This window comes from Schistocerca americana, chromosome 2 (genome assembly GCF_021461395.2).
Source record: "Schistocerca americana isolate TAMUIC-IGC-003095 chromosome 2, iqSchAmer2.1, whole genome shotgun sequence".
NCBI lineage: Eukaryota > Metazoa > Arthropoda > Insecta > Orthoptera > Acrididae > Schistocerca > Schistocerca americana.
The window spans coordinates 943,566,818-943,579,380 of NC_060120.1; positions in this window are offsets into that span (position 1 = coordinate 943,566,818).

The window sequence follows — 12,563 nt, forward strand, 5'->3', positions numbered from 1 at the left end:
TGAAGCAGCAGTGCTCTGTTGAAAAATTATACCACAATACTGGTGCATGAAGGGTAACGCATGAGGACGCAGGACGTCCTTCACGTAGCGTTGTGCTATCCGAGTACCATTGATCACTACCAGTCGGGACCTCAAGTCATACCCAATGGCTCCACAAACCATGAAGCCAGAACAAACACTGCTGTGATTACTGTTACTGTCCAAAATATTGAGATAACTGGACATCTCCCCACGTCGGCACCACATTCGCCAGCGATGGTCAGCTGGGGTAGTGCACAACCCGGAGTCATCACTGAATATAATGCGAAGTCATTCATCGGCAACCCAAGTTTCTCAGTTACGACACCTCCCCAAACGCACCACCCCAACTCCACAGTTCGGCTGCTGCTAGGCTCCGATCAATGGTGGACGAGGACACGGATTGTTGCAGGAGGTCCATTACTTGTTCTCGGATGGCCAGCACAGATACGAACGGGTTACGATGTACTTTGTACAAAATACGGTATTCCCTCTCTTGTGATAGTCATTCGTGATCGACCGGAAATTTGACTAAGTGTACACTGCGACATTGACAGATGCGTAGATGAGTGAATAAAAGTGCAAAGATTTCCTCAGTGATCCCGAATTCGAGAGCACCCTCTGTGCCACCCACGCACATTTGTAGGGCATTATACAGATACAGTCATGCACTGATACCTTAACACCGGTGTGACAGACAACCTTTCCGACACCTCTGAGTTGAGTGGCGCTATACCACTGAACTAGCGTCTGCTGGCCACATGCGAAATCTAAGGGATATCGAATGGGAGGCCTTTCACATCGGGTGTGCGAACCGCTGGGTTAGGGGGAAGTGGGGTATTTGAAAATATAACCCTTTAACTGTGTAGTAATGTAGATCTGCAACAGTGATCCCTAATTGTAGTCTATAAATTTTTTTAAGCTACGCCACGTTGGTTTCCGTTCTCACAGGCAACAACTTGCCATTTTTTCCCCTCGGTCTTTGCATACAACACTTCTCATTTCCCATAATTCAGATCGGGAAGGTATCGTATTTATGAAATTCATAGTCCTGGCTCTGTACCGAAAAACATAAACAACAAAATAGTAAGATAAACATTTGATTGTTATTTACAATTCGTTAACGTATTCGTTGAGTTCTTCAACCAAAGCGTTACAACAGCCTAGCAGCAAGAGGCATATCCATCAGAAGTGCGTTTTAGAAAGGTACATAGAAGTTGTGTATCAATCACCAGTAGGCAAAAACTAAGGGGTGATCGCTGGTCCGGTTGTAGCTGGTATACGAACTTTCATATTGGTTTCGGACTTATCAGTTTTCGGAGGAAATGCCTTTAAAATGTATATGGAAGATCGTGATTTGCTACTGTGGGAAATGTGTATGTCCAGCATCACTTTACGAGATGAAGTTTCGGATGGAGTTCGCTTACTTAAGAAAGGAACGCATCCACTAATCTCGACTTCTCTATTTCTTGCTGTTTCCTTTGTCAAGTGCAAACGCTGAGACGCGCACTCTTATCGACTAGCTCGCTTTCGTTCATTTCATAGCCGTAGCGTGGCCCATCTAAATGCTTCTCCTCCAGAAATCGCAAGTCGACAAAATCGCAATACGTAAAGATTCCATGTCTTATCTTTAGTCCCAGACTTGGGCAGAGAGAGAGAGAGAGAGAGAGAGAGAGAGAGAGAGAGAGAGAGAGAGAGAGAGAAAGAAAACAGTAGAGAATCGAGCGTAGGATGCATGGGGGCTTAATTATCTGTAAATGAAAATGCAATAATTTTAGTAGCTGTGTGTCCGGTTATGAAGTCTCGTAACCGGTTGGCCTTGAGTAGTATTAGTACGCAATCTGACTGCATAAAATAACAATAAAGAATGAAGGGAAATTTCCGTTAACACAATTGATTAATGAAGTCCCCTGCAATTATAAAAGCTACGAAACAATAAAGCACAAGTATAACTTATGTGTGTGGTAATGTGACTAAACCTACATGTATCTGGCACGGTTCTTCCTCAATACGACAACAAATTTTAAACACCATTTACAATGAACTAATTGAAAAACCAGAAATACTATAACTGCACATAGAAACCAGAATTACAAGTCTAATACACGAACACGAGCCAGATGCTTTATTGACTGAACCTGTGACCAAGAGGCATTGTTATTTAGGAAATTTTGAAATAAAAAAATTTTTGTTACCTCCATATACACTCCTGGAAATTGAAATAAGAACACCGTGAATTCATTGTCCCAGGAAGGGGAAACTTTATTGACACATTCCTGGGGTCAGATACATCACATGATCACACTGACAGAACCACAGGCACATAGACACAGGCAACAGAGCATGCACAATGTCGGCACTAGTACAGTGTATATCCACCTTTCGCAGCAATGCAGGCTGCTATTCTCCCATGGAGACGATCGTAGAGATGCTGGATGTAGTCCTGTGGAACGGCTTGCCATGCCATTTCCACCTGGCGTCTCGGTTGGACCAGCGTTCGTGCTGGTCGTGCAGACCGCGTGAGACGACGCTTCATCCAGTCCCAAACATGCTCAATGGGGGACAGATCCGGAGATCTTGCTGGCCAGGGTAGTTGACTTACACCTTCTAGAGCACGTTCGGTGGCACGGGATACATGCGGACGTGCATTGTCCTGTTGGAACAGCAAGTTCCCTTGCCGGTCTAGGAATGGTAGAACGATGGGTTCGATGACGGTTTGGATGTACCGTGCACTATTCAGTGTCCCCTCGACGATCACCAGTGGTGTACGGCCAGTGTAGGAGATCGCTCCCCACACCATGATGCCGGGTGTTGGCCCTGTGTGCCTCGGTCGTATGCAGTCCTGATTGTGGCGCTCACCTGCACGGCGCCAAACACGCATACGACCATCATTGGCACCAAGGCAGAAGCGACTCTCATCGCTGAAGACGACACGTCTCCATTCGTCCCTCCATTCACGCCTGTCGCGACACCACTTGAGGCGGGCTGCACGATGTTGGGGCGTGAGCGGAAGACGGCCTAACGGTGTGCGGGACCGTAGCCCAGCTTCATGGAGACGGTTGCGAATGGCCCTCGCCGATACCCCAGGAGCAACAGTGTCCCTAATTTGCTGGGAAGTGGCGGTGCGGTCCCCTACGGCACTGCGTAGGATCCTACGGTCTTGGCGTGCATCCGTGCGTCGCTGCGGTCCGGTCCCAGGTCGACGGGCACGTGCACCTTCCGCCGACCACTGGCGACAACATCGATGTACTGTGGAGACCTCACGCCCCACGTGTTGAGCAATTCGGCGGTACGTCCACCCGGCCTCCCACATGCCCACTATACGCCCTCGCTCAAAGTCCGTCAACTGCACATACGGTTCACGTCCACGCTGTCGCGGCATGCTACCAGTGTTAAAGACTGCGATGGAGCTCCGTATGCCACGGCAAACTGGCTGACACTGACGGCGGCGGTGCACAAATGCTGCGCAGCTAGCGCCATTCGACGGCCAACACCGCGGTTCCTGGTGTGTCCGCTGTGCCGTGCGTGTGATCATTGCTTGTACAGCCCTCTCGCAGTGTCCGGAGCAAGTATGGTGGGTCTGACACACCGGTGTCAATGTGTTCTTTCTTCCATTTCCAGGAGTGTATATTGATGAAAAATACACTCTGATCATTGCAACATCTTCCATATATACATTACACCAACCGAACAGCATCTACTCTCTCGCCCAGCAGAACAACTGCGCACGACATGCTCTCAACTAGTACTGCTCTCGACATCCTCTCAACAAGCACTCCATGGCAACCTCTGAACTACAACTGCTCTCAACATTCTCTGAACTACTACTGCACCAGTGGAGGCGGCGGAATAATACTCTTTGGCGCAATCTCTGGCGCTGTGACTCAGTGCAGCCACCATTCAAGGGCATCCTAAGGTATCATACTAGATCGGAAGATCTCCGTAAGTCGATATACCGCACCGCATGGACAAGAAACACGCAGACCAGCTAGCCAAAAATGTTCAGTTACTCGCATCCACTTAAACAACCCTTCCACACTGTAACTACTACCGACCGCTTGCAATTAGGCAATGGCAGAATGGTCAACTCCATACTCCCCTTGTCTTTTGTCTTGTCCTGAATAGTACAGGAAGAATTTCTGCCTATAAATCTCTCCTCTTCCCTTCCACCTGACTTCCTGCAGTGCAAAAACTCCCATTCCGTGCCTTAGCACCTCTCCTGCAAGACTTTTCATCGCTCGTGTTTGCAACAGCGTACGAATGTTCCATGTTCCAAATTTAAGCACCGATAAGCCCATGTTCCTGTTTCCTAGCACAGTTTTCTGGCATTCCTTGTTGAATTATTCGCAATAATAGATTTTTTTACAAGGCATGGGTATCAACCCTGCGCTCAACCCCCAACATGGAGGGCCCGGCTTTCATTTCGGAGTTAACTCCCCTAGAAATGTTGACGGCCTAGCCTAGAGAGTTCCCCTACCCTGTGGTGTGCAAAATACTTCGTCTGGCTCCTCAGTCGAGACCACTCCAGCTTGGATGATCCTGCCAGTAGCTACGCTACCGCCTGTACAGCTCTCAATCTCATCAAAGCACACAAACCCTCGCACCCAGCACTGCAGGCGCCTACGATAAGGTGGTGTCTCCTGGGAGGGGATTTATAGTCTCAAAGGCTATGCGTGGATCTGTTATTGCTTTCACCCCACACAGTGAAAGAATATGTCCTCTGCGTATGAAAGGCAAATTTCACAATGTTAGCTTTGTGGGTGTGTGTTTTTGGCGACTATACTGCAAACTTGGAAAGAAAGAGACGTACAGAAGTGTATTTGGTAAGGAAAGTCTGCATGATGAAACTAATAATAATGGTATGAGGCTTGCCCAGTTTGCTTCTGCAAACAAGCTGAAGGCAGTAAGTACCTGTTTTCCAAGGAAAAATATCTACAAATGGAGATGGAAAATACCACGAACAGGTGAAGCAAATCAAATAGACCATATATTGATATCAAACAGGTGGGCATCCCATATAGAAAATGTGCGCATTTTCCGAGGAGCTAATTCTGAATCTTACCATTACCTAGTAGGAGCCAAAATGATACATAAACTTACCATAGCTGCCAAAGGAAGTAGTACCAGAGTAAAGAAACAGAATATACAATAATTGAAAGATAGGTCTACTGTTCACGGGTACCAGAACAGACTGACACGGAAGATACAAACAAAAGTTGGTGGAGATGATATAGACGAAGAATGGAACTCTATTAAAGATAACATTAGGACAAAAAATGGCTCTAGAGCACTATTGGACTTAACATCTGAGGTCATCAGTCCCCTAGAACATAGAACTACTTAAACCTAACTAACCTAAGGACATCACACACATCCATGCCCGAGGCAGGATTCGAACCTGCGACCGTAGCGTTCGCGCGGTTCCATACTGAAGCGCCTAGAACCTCTGGGCCACACCGGCCGGCCCATTAGGACAACAGCACATGAAATACTGTGGGAAGTAAGGAGACTTAGGAATGAAGACTGGTATGATGATGAATGTACACAGGCAGTGTAAGAGAAAAAGAAAGCAAGGCTGAAATGCTAGCAGCGGGATACTAGATCAAATCTGGCGTTATATAATGAAAAGACAATAGAGGCACTAAGGGCATGCAGGAGGAAAGAAAGGGAAGGCGTGAAGAGAATGATAGAGGAGATGGAAGAGCACTACCAAAGGAATGAAAGCAGAAAAATTTACAAGAAAATTGAAGAAGGAACTCGAGAATATAGCCCGAAAATAACAGCTTGTAAGGACAAATAGGGACATTTATTGACAGATAAACAAGATGTTCTGGACAGATGGAGAGAATACGTCAATGTCTAAAAAAATTATAAAGATCAGGAACTGTTGAAATAGCTGCAGAACTGCTAAAAAATGGGGGAACTGATCTTCATAAGTGGATCCACGAATTTATTAAGTTGATATGGAATCAGAAAAGAATCCGAGAAGAATTCAACCAACACACAGGCAAGGAGGCAAGATCTGCTTTTCAAATTACTGAGGAATTACCTTGCGGAATGAAACTTATAAGACCTTCTCTAGTATTATCTATGACAGGTTAGCATCATATGCAGAAGAGATTCTGGGGACTGTCAATGTGGATTTCGGACTGATAGATCAACTGCAGACCAGATGTTTGTGTTGAGGCAAATACACGAAAATGCATATGAGTATAATATTGAGCTCCATGAGCTATACGTAGACTTCAAGCAGGCCTTTAATAGTCTCAATAGAGCACAAATTCTAAAGGATTTGCTATTGCTTAGTATACCGTGGAAGTACATCTCACTTATTCAGGCAACATTGGCTGATTCCAAGGCAGCAGTGCGTGTGGATGGAGAACTGAGCGATTGGTTTAGCAGTAGTAAAGGAGTCAAACAAGTGGACGCACTCTCTACAATGCTTTTCAATCTGATTCTTGAAGCAGCCATGCGGAAGATTCAGATGACAGGTTACATAGGCACAAAGTCGACTCAGATATGGGCATATGCTGATGATGTCGCAATTATTAGTAGAAGAAGGGTGTCACTAGCGAGGATAATATGTGAGCTGAAAGAAGCCAAAGGACCTAAAGGCCTTTCTATAAATGAAACAAAGACGAAGCAGATGAATTTGACCAAGAAGGAAAATAATAACTTGGATAGACTATCAGCAGACGGTTTCAAATTCTGCCCATGTGCAGAACTTTGACTATTTAGGCTCTAATGTTAACAGCACAAATTCCATGTCAACTGAAATAAAACTGCACATCCTAAATGGCAACAGATGCCTTGACGCGTTTAAGAAATTGTTGTCCTGTAGGTTATTAAATAGGCAGCTGAAACTGCAACTATATAAGGTCATGATCAGACCAGCTTTAACCTACGGAAGCGAAACATGGACGCTAACGACTGTTGATGAGCAGCAGCTCAGGATATTTGAACGGAGAGTGCTGCGTAAGATCTATGGGCAGTTCAGGATAATAATGGTAATAAGAGTATATTTATTACCAATAACAGCTTAAGAGCAGGTTTTCTTAATACATGTTTCTGGCTGTATGAGACATTGCACGAAGCAGCTTAAAATTAAATGAAAAACAGCTACAGTAGCAATCGCAATATCTCCAGAACCGTCGTTCGTTGCCGATATTGAAATTTTCTGCCTCCTTATTCCTGTCTTCCTACAAATAATATTATTTTGAGGAAACTGAAGTATTTACTAACAACGTGTAAAAAAATTCTATATTCCTCGAAAAATAGTACATTGCTTCTTCACCACACAGCTTGTATTATACAGTACTTTATTGAAGAATAATACATATTTGTCCAAATATTTTTAACACGACAGATACATTTACCAAATGTAAGCAATACGTTGTGGAGCATGTGCATGGGATGCCACGCGATGGACCTGCACTTCGAATCTCCTATACAAACATTCTTTTGTATTTTTTCCTCTAAATAAACACGCGAGGAGTTCACAACGGCTCTCGCCAGAGAAAATATCTGTGTCAAGTTGAATAACACGTGTCACGCCTTGTTAAAAGAAACAAACATCTGAACGTGACAGCTAGCGCAACTTGCTGCGTTCTGTTATTCTTGTTAGTAAGTTCCTGTTTTGTAATATTCTTATTACGATGGAAACAGGACCAAAAAACTTTTTCCAGTAATCATAAAGACTGTCACAGCGCTCAACAAGTCCCATTCCGAGAGAAAGAGAGAGAAGAAACAGCGTGAATAGAGAGAGAGAGAGAGAGAGAGAGAGAGAGAGAGAGAGAAGAAACAGGGTGAATAGCGACCAGTTCTGCTGCTTGCCAGCAGAGGCGCAACGGCTGGCTAGGCCTTGTGCTGCCACCCAGCGGCAGATCATGGAACTGCCAGTAGCTAGTCCGCATGTCTCCCGCAGTAAAGCGCTGTTTACAATTCTATTTCCAATCACACCTGAAGTACTCATAAAATAGTGATTTCTATTAGTAGGTGAATACCTGTTGCCCAAATCATTTTAAAGCTTTAAGTACTTCTTTGGTAGAATGTAAGGAACAAGTATTTATGAAACATAGTCGTTTGGGCGTGAACGATAAACTGCGGCAACCTGTTGTACGTACACTCTGGAAATTTGGGAGTATCAGTCGACCATTTTACTATTGCACCTGGGAAATAGGACGCTTCAGTCGGCTTACCGTTAGCGAGCACCTGATCGTAGTTCGTAGTATACGCATAGTTCGCAATGACAGTGCGATGCGTTTTGAACTTGTTTCCTGTAATGTGTTTCCGTTAACGGCCACTTGCAATAACAGCATTGTTGACTAGTATAAATTTTACATCTATTACAAACTTAGCGGGCAATACTAGTAATTTCTGTCTACAATCCTACTAATCTCACTTTGTTGTTCACGAATGTTAATAGCAACAACGGACGTAGTTATCTGTAATGAGGTACAATCTGCAAAAGCAGCACAAATATTCATACAGTTCATGATGTGTCATATTAGTGCAATGACAGGAAACTTGCTATGTAAGTTCGAAAATATAAAACAATGCCCTTCATAAAACGTAAACTAGAATAATAACTCGCATAGCTCGACTCTGCGAATTCATACAAATTTGTAGATGCAACAAATGAAATGATTACTTGGCGTCAGTCGTTGGTAAAGCAGCTGTTAGACAATGGTTCATGGATTTGAGACATGTAGCTGGTCTGTCAAAGGGATTGCTTACAAAACACTCGTCCGACCAGTCGTGGAAGACTTGTATATCGTGCGAGTCTCGCATGAAGTAGGAAAATTTTCAAAGATGGCTAGCATGAATGGCCAGAGGTTTCATTGACTTCACGGCAGAACATCAGAGACATGAAAAACCTGAAACAGAAGATGCCTGACGACAGGTACCAACTTTCTCGCGAAAGCCTACTTCGTGCGTTTCGAGTACCAATATTAAAAAAGCACTTCAGGACAGCGGTCGTGCATTATCCTGCTGAAATGTAGGGTTTCGCAGGGATCGAACGAAGGGTAGAGGGCCGGCCGGAGTGACCGAGCGGTTCTAGGCCCTACAGTCTGGAACAACACGACCTCTATGGTCGCAGGTTCGAATCCTGTTTCGGGCATGGATGTGTGTGATGTCCTTAGGTTAGTTAGGTTTAAGTAGTTCTAAGTTCTAGGAGACTGATGACCTCAGAAGTCAAGTCCCATAGTGCTCAGAGCCATTTGAACCATTTTTGAAGGGTAGAGCCACGGGTCATAACAAATCTGAAACGCAACGTCCACTGTTCAAAGTGCCGTCAATGCAAACAGAGGTGACCGAGACGCGTAACCAATGGCACCCCATACCATCACGCCAGGTGACACGCCAGTATGGCGATGACGAATACACGCTTCCAATGTGCGTTCACCGCGATGTTGCCAAACACGGATGCGACCACAATGATGCTGTAAACAGAACCAAGATTCATCCGAAAAAATGACGTTTTGCCATTCGTGCACCTAGGTTCGTCGTTGAGTACACCATCGCAGGCGCTCCTGTCTGTGATGCAGCGTCAAGGGTAACCGCAGGCATGGTCTCCGAGCTGATAGTTCATGCTGCTGAAAACGTCGTCGAACTGTTCGTGCAGATGGTTATTGTCTTGCAAACGTCCCCATCTGTTGACTCAGGGATCGAGACGTGGCTGCACGATCCGTTACAGCCATGCGGATAAGATACCTGTCATCTCGACTGCTAGTGATACGAGGCCGCTGGGATCCAGCACGGCGTTGCGTATTACCCTCCTGAACCCATCGATACCATATTCTCCTAACAGTCATTGGATCTCGAACAACACGAGCAGCAATGTCGCTACACGATAAACCGCAATCGCGATAGGCTACCATCCTACCTTTATCAAAGTCGGAAACGTGATGGTACGCATTTCTTCTCCTTACACGAGGTATCACAACAACGTTTCACCAGGCAACGCAGGTCAACTGGTGTTTGTGTATGAGAAATCGGTTGGAATCTTTCCTCATGTCAGCACGTTGTAGGTGTCGCCACCGGCGCCAACCTTGTGTGAATGCTCTGAAAAGCTAATCATTTGCATATCACAGCATCTTCTTCCTGTCGGCTAAATTTCACGTCTGTAGCACGTCATCTTCGTGGTGTAACAATTTTAATGGCCAGTAGTGTATTTTCTGTAAGTCGCGCTGTATTGCTGTAGTATACACTACTGAAGGAGCGGCGTTACAATACCATTAACAGTTGCTGTAATGCGTGTTTATTTACCGATAACTAGTTTCTGCCAAAAGGAGGAGGAGGAAGAGTTCAGTGTTTAACGTTGACAGCGAGGTCATTAGAGAAGGAACAGAAGCTCGAAGTGGGTAAGAATAGAGGAAGAAATCGGCCGTGCCTTTTCAGAGGAACCATCCCAGTATTTGGCTTCTTCAATTTACGGAAATCATGGCAAACCTACATCTGGATGACTGGAAGCAGGTTTGAACCGTCGTCCCAAAATCAGTTCCAGTGTGCTGATCACTGCACTAACTCGCTCTGTGTTTCGGTCAAGGGACCATCTTCTACATCTACATAGAAAATCCGCAAGCCACCGAACAGTGCGTGGCGGTGGGTACCCTATTCCACTACTAATCATTTCCTTTTCTGTGTCACTCCCAAATAGAGAGAGGAGAAAACGACGTGGCCTGCGTATGAACCGCAATTTCTTGTATCTTATCTTCATAGTCCTTTAGCACAATATATGCTGGCGGTAACAGAATCATTCCGCAGTCAGTTTCAAACACCGATTCTCCAAATTTTCTCAATAGAAAAGTCACCTAGATATTAACAGAAATGTATATGAAATAGTACGTGTTTAAATAATTACGGTGAACCATTGAGTGTAGAAGATACTCACAGATACCATTACATTAGGTAAAGGAAGGTTCCTTGATGTTGAGTATATAATACACACATCAAAAAAAGTTTTGTATCACCCCGAGTCCCAGAACTCCTGAAGATAGACATTGACTGCGGATATTGTGTCACAGACATAGTCCCTTTGACTGTTCATAGAGGTCACTAAACCGGCCAAAGATGTAAACAACAATGTACGAACATCGCCTATTAGACGCAGGGGGTCCGTCAGTCGATCAGTTCCAGTCATTCCACCAGAAAGGAAGTACACGGCCCGTGTTGTCTGTAGTTCAACAATGCCTAGACGGTCAATACCGCGGTTCGATCGCGTCCCCATTGTTACTTCGTGTCCGGAAGGGCTCTCAACCAGGGAAGTGTCTAGGCGTCCGGAGTGAACTAAAGAGTTGTTGTTCGGACATGGGGGAGATACAGAGAGACAGGAACTGTCGATGACATGCCTCGCTCAGGCCGCCCAAGGGCTACTACTGCAGTGGATGACCGCTACCTACGGATTATGGCTGGGAGGAACCCTGACAGCAACGCCACCATGTTGAATAATACTTTTCGTGTCGCCACAGGCCGCCGTGTTACGACTCAAACCGCGCGCAATAGGGTGCATGTTGCGCAACCTCACTCCCTACGTCCATAGCGAGGTACATCTTTGCCACCATGACACCATGCAGCACGGTACAGTTGAGCCCAAAAACATGCCGAATGGACTGCTCAGGATTGTCATCACGTTCTCTTCACCGATGAGTGTCGCATATGCCTTCAACTAGATAATCGTTGGAGACGTGTTTGGAGGCAACCCGGTCAGGCTGAACGCCTTGGACGCACTGTCCAGCAAGGTGCAAGTTCCCTGATGTTTCAGGGTGGTAATTATGTGGGCTCCACGTACGCCGCTGGTGGTCATGGAAGGCGCCGTAACGGCTGTACGATACGTGAATGCCATCCTCCGACTGATACTGCGACCATATTGGCAGCATATTGACGAGGCATTCTTCTTTATGGACGACAATTCGCGTCCCCATCGTGCACATCTTGTGAATGACTTCCTGCAGGAAAACGACATCGCGCCACTAGTGTGGCGAGCATGTTCTCCAGACATGAATCCTATCGAACATACCTGGGATAGATTGAAAAGGGCTGTTTATGGACGACGTGACCCACCAACCACTCTGAGGGATCTACACCGAATCGCCATTGAGGAGTCGGACAATCTGGACCAACAGTGCGTTGATGAAATTGTGGATAGTATGCCACGACGAATACAGGCATGCATCAATGCAAGTGGACGTGCTACTGGGTATTAGAGGTGTCGGTGTGTACAGTAATCTGGACAACCACCTCTAAAGGTCTCGTCTGTGGTGGTACAACATGCCATGTGTGGTTTTCATGAGCAGTAAAAAGGGTGGAAATGATGTTCATGTTGACCTCTATTTGAATTTTCTGTACAGATTGCGGAACTCTCGGAACCGAGGTGATGCAAAACTTTTTCTGATGTGTGTAGTTATCAGTTGTTGTATCTATATGATCAGTTGGTTGGTTGGTTGTTTTGGGGAAGGAGACCAGACAGCGTGGTCATCGGTCTCATCGGATTAGGGAAGGATGGGGAAGGAAGTCGGCCGTGCCCTTTCAGAGGAACCATCCCG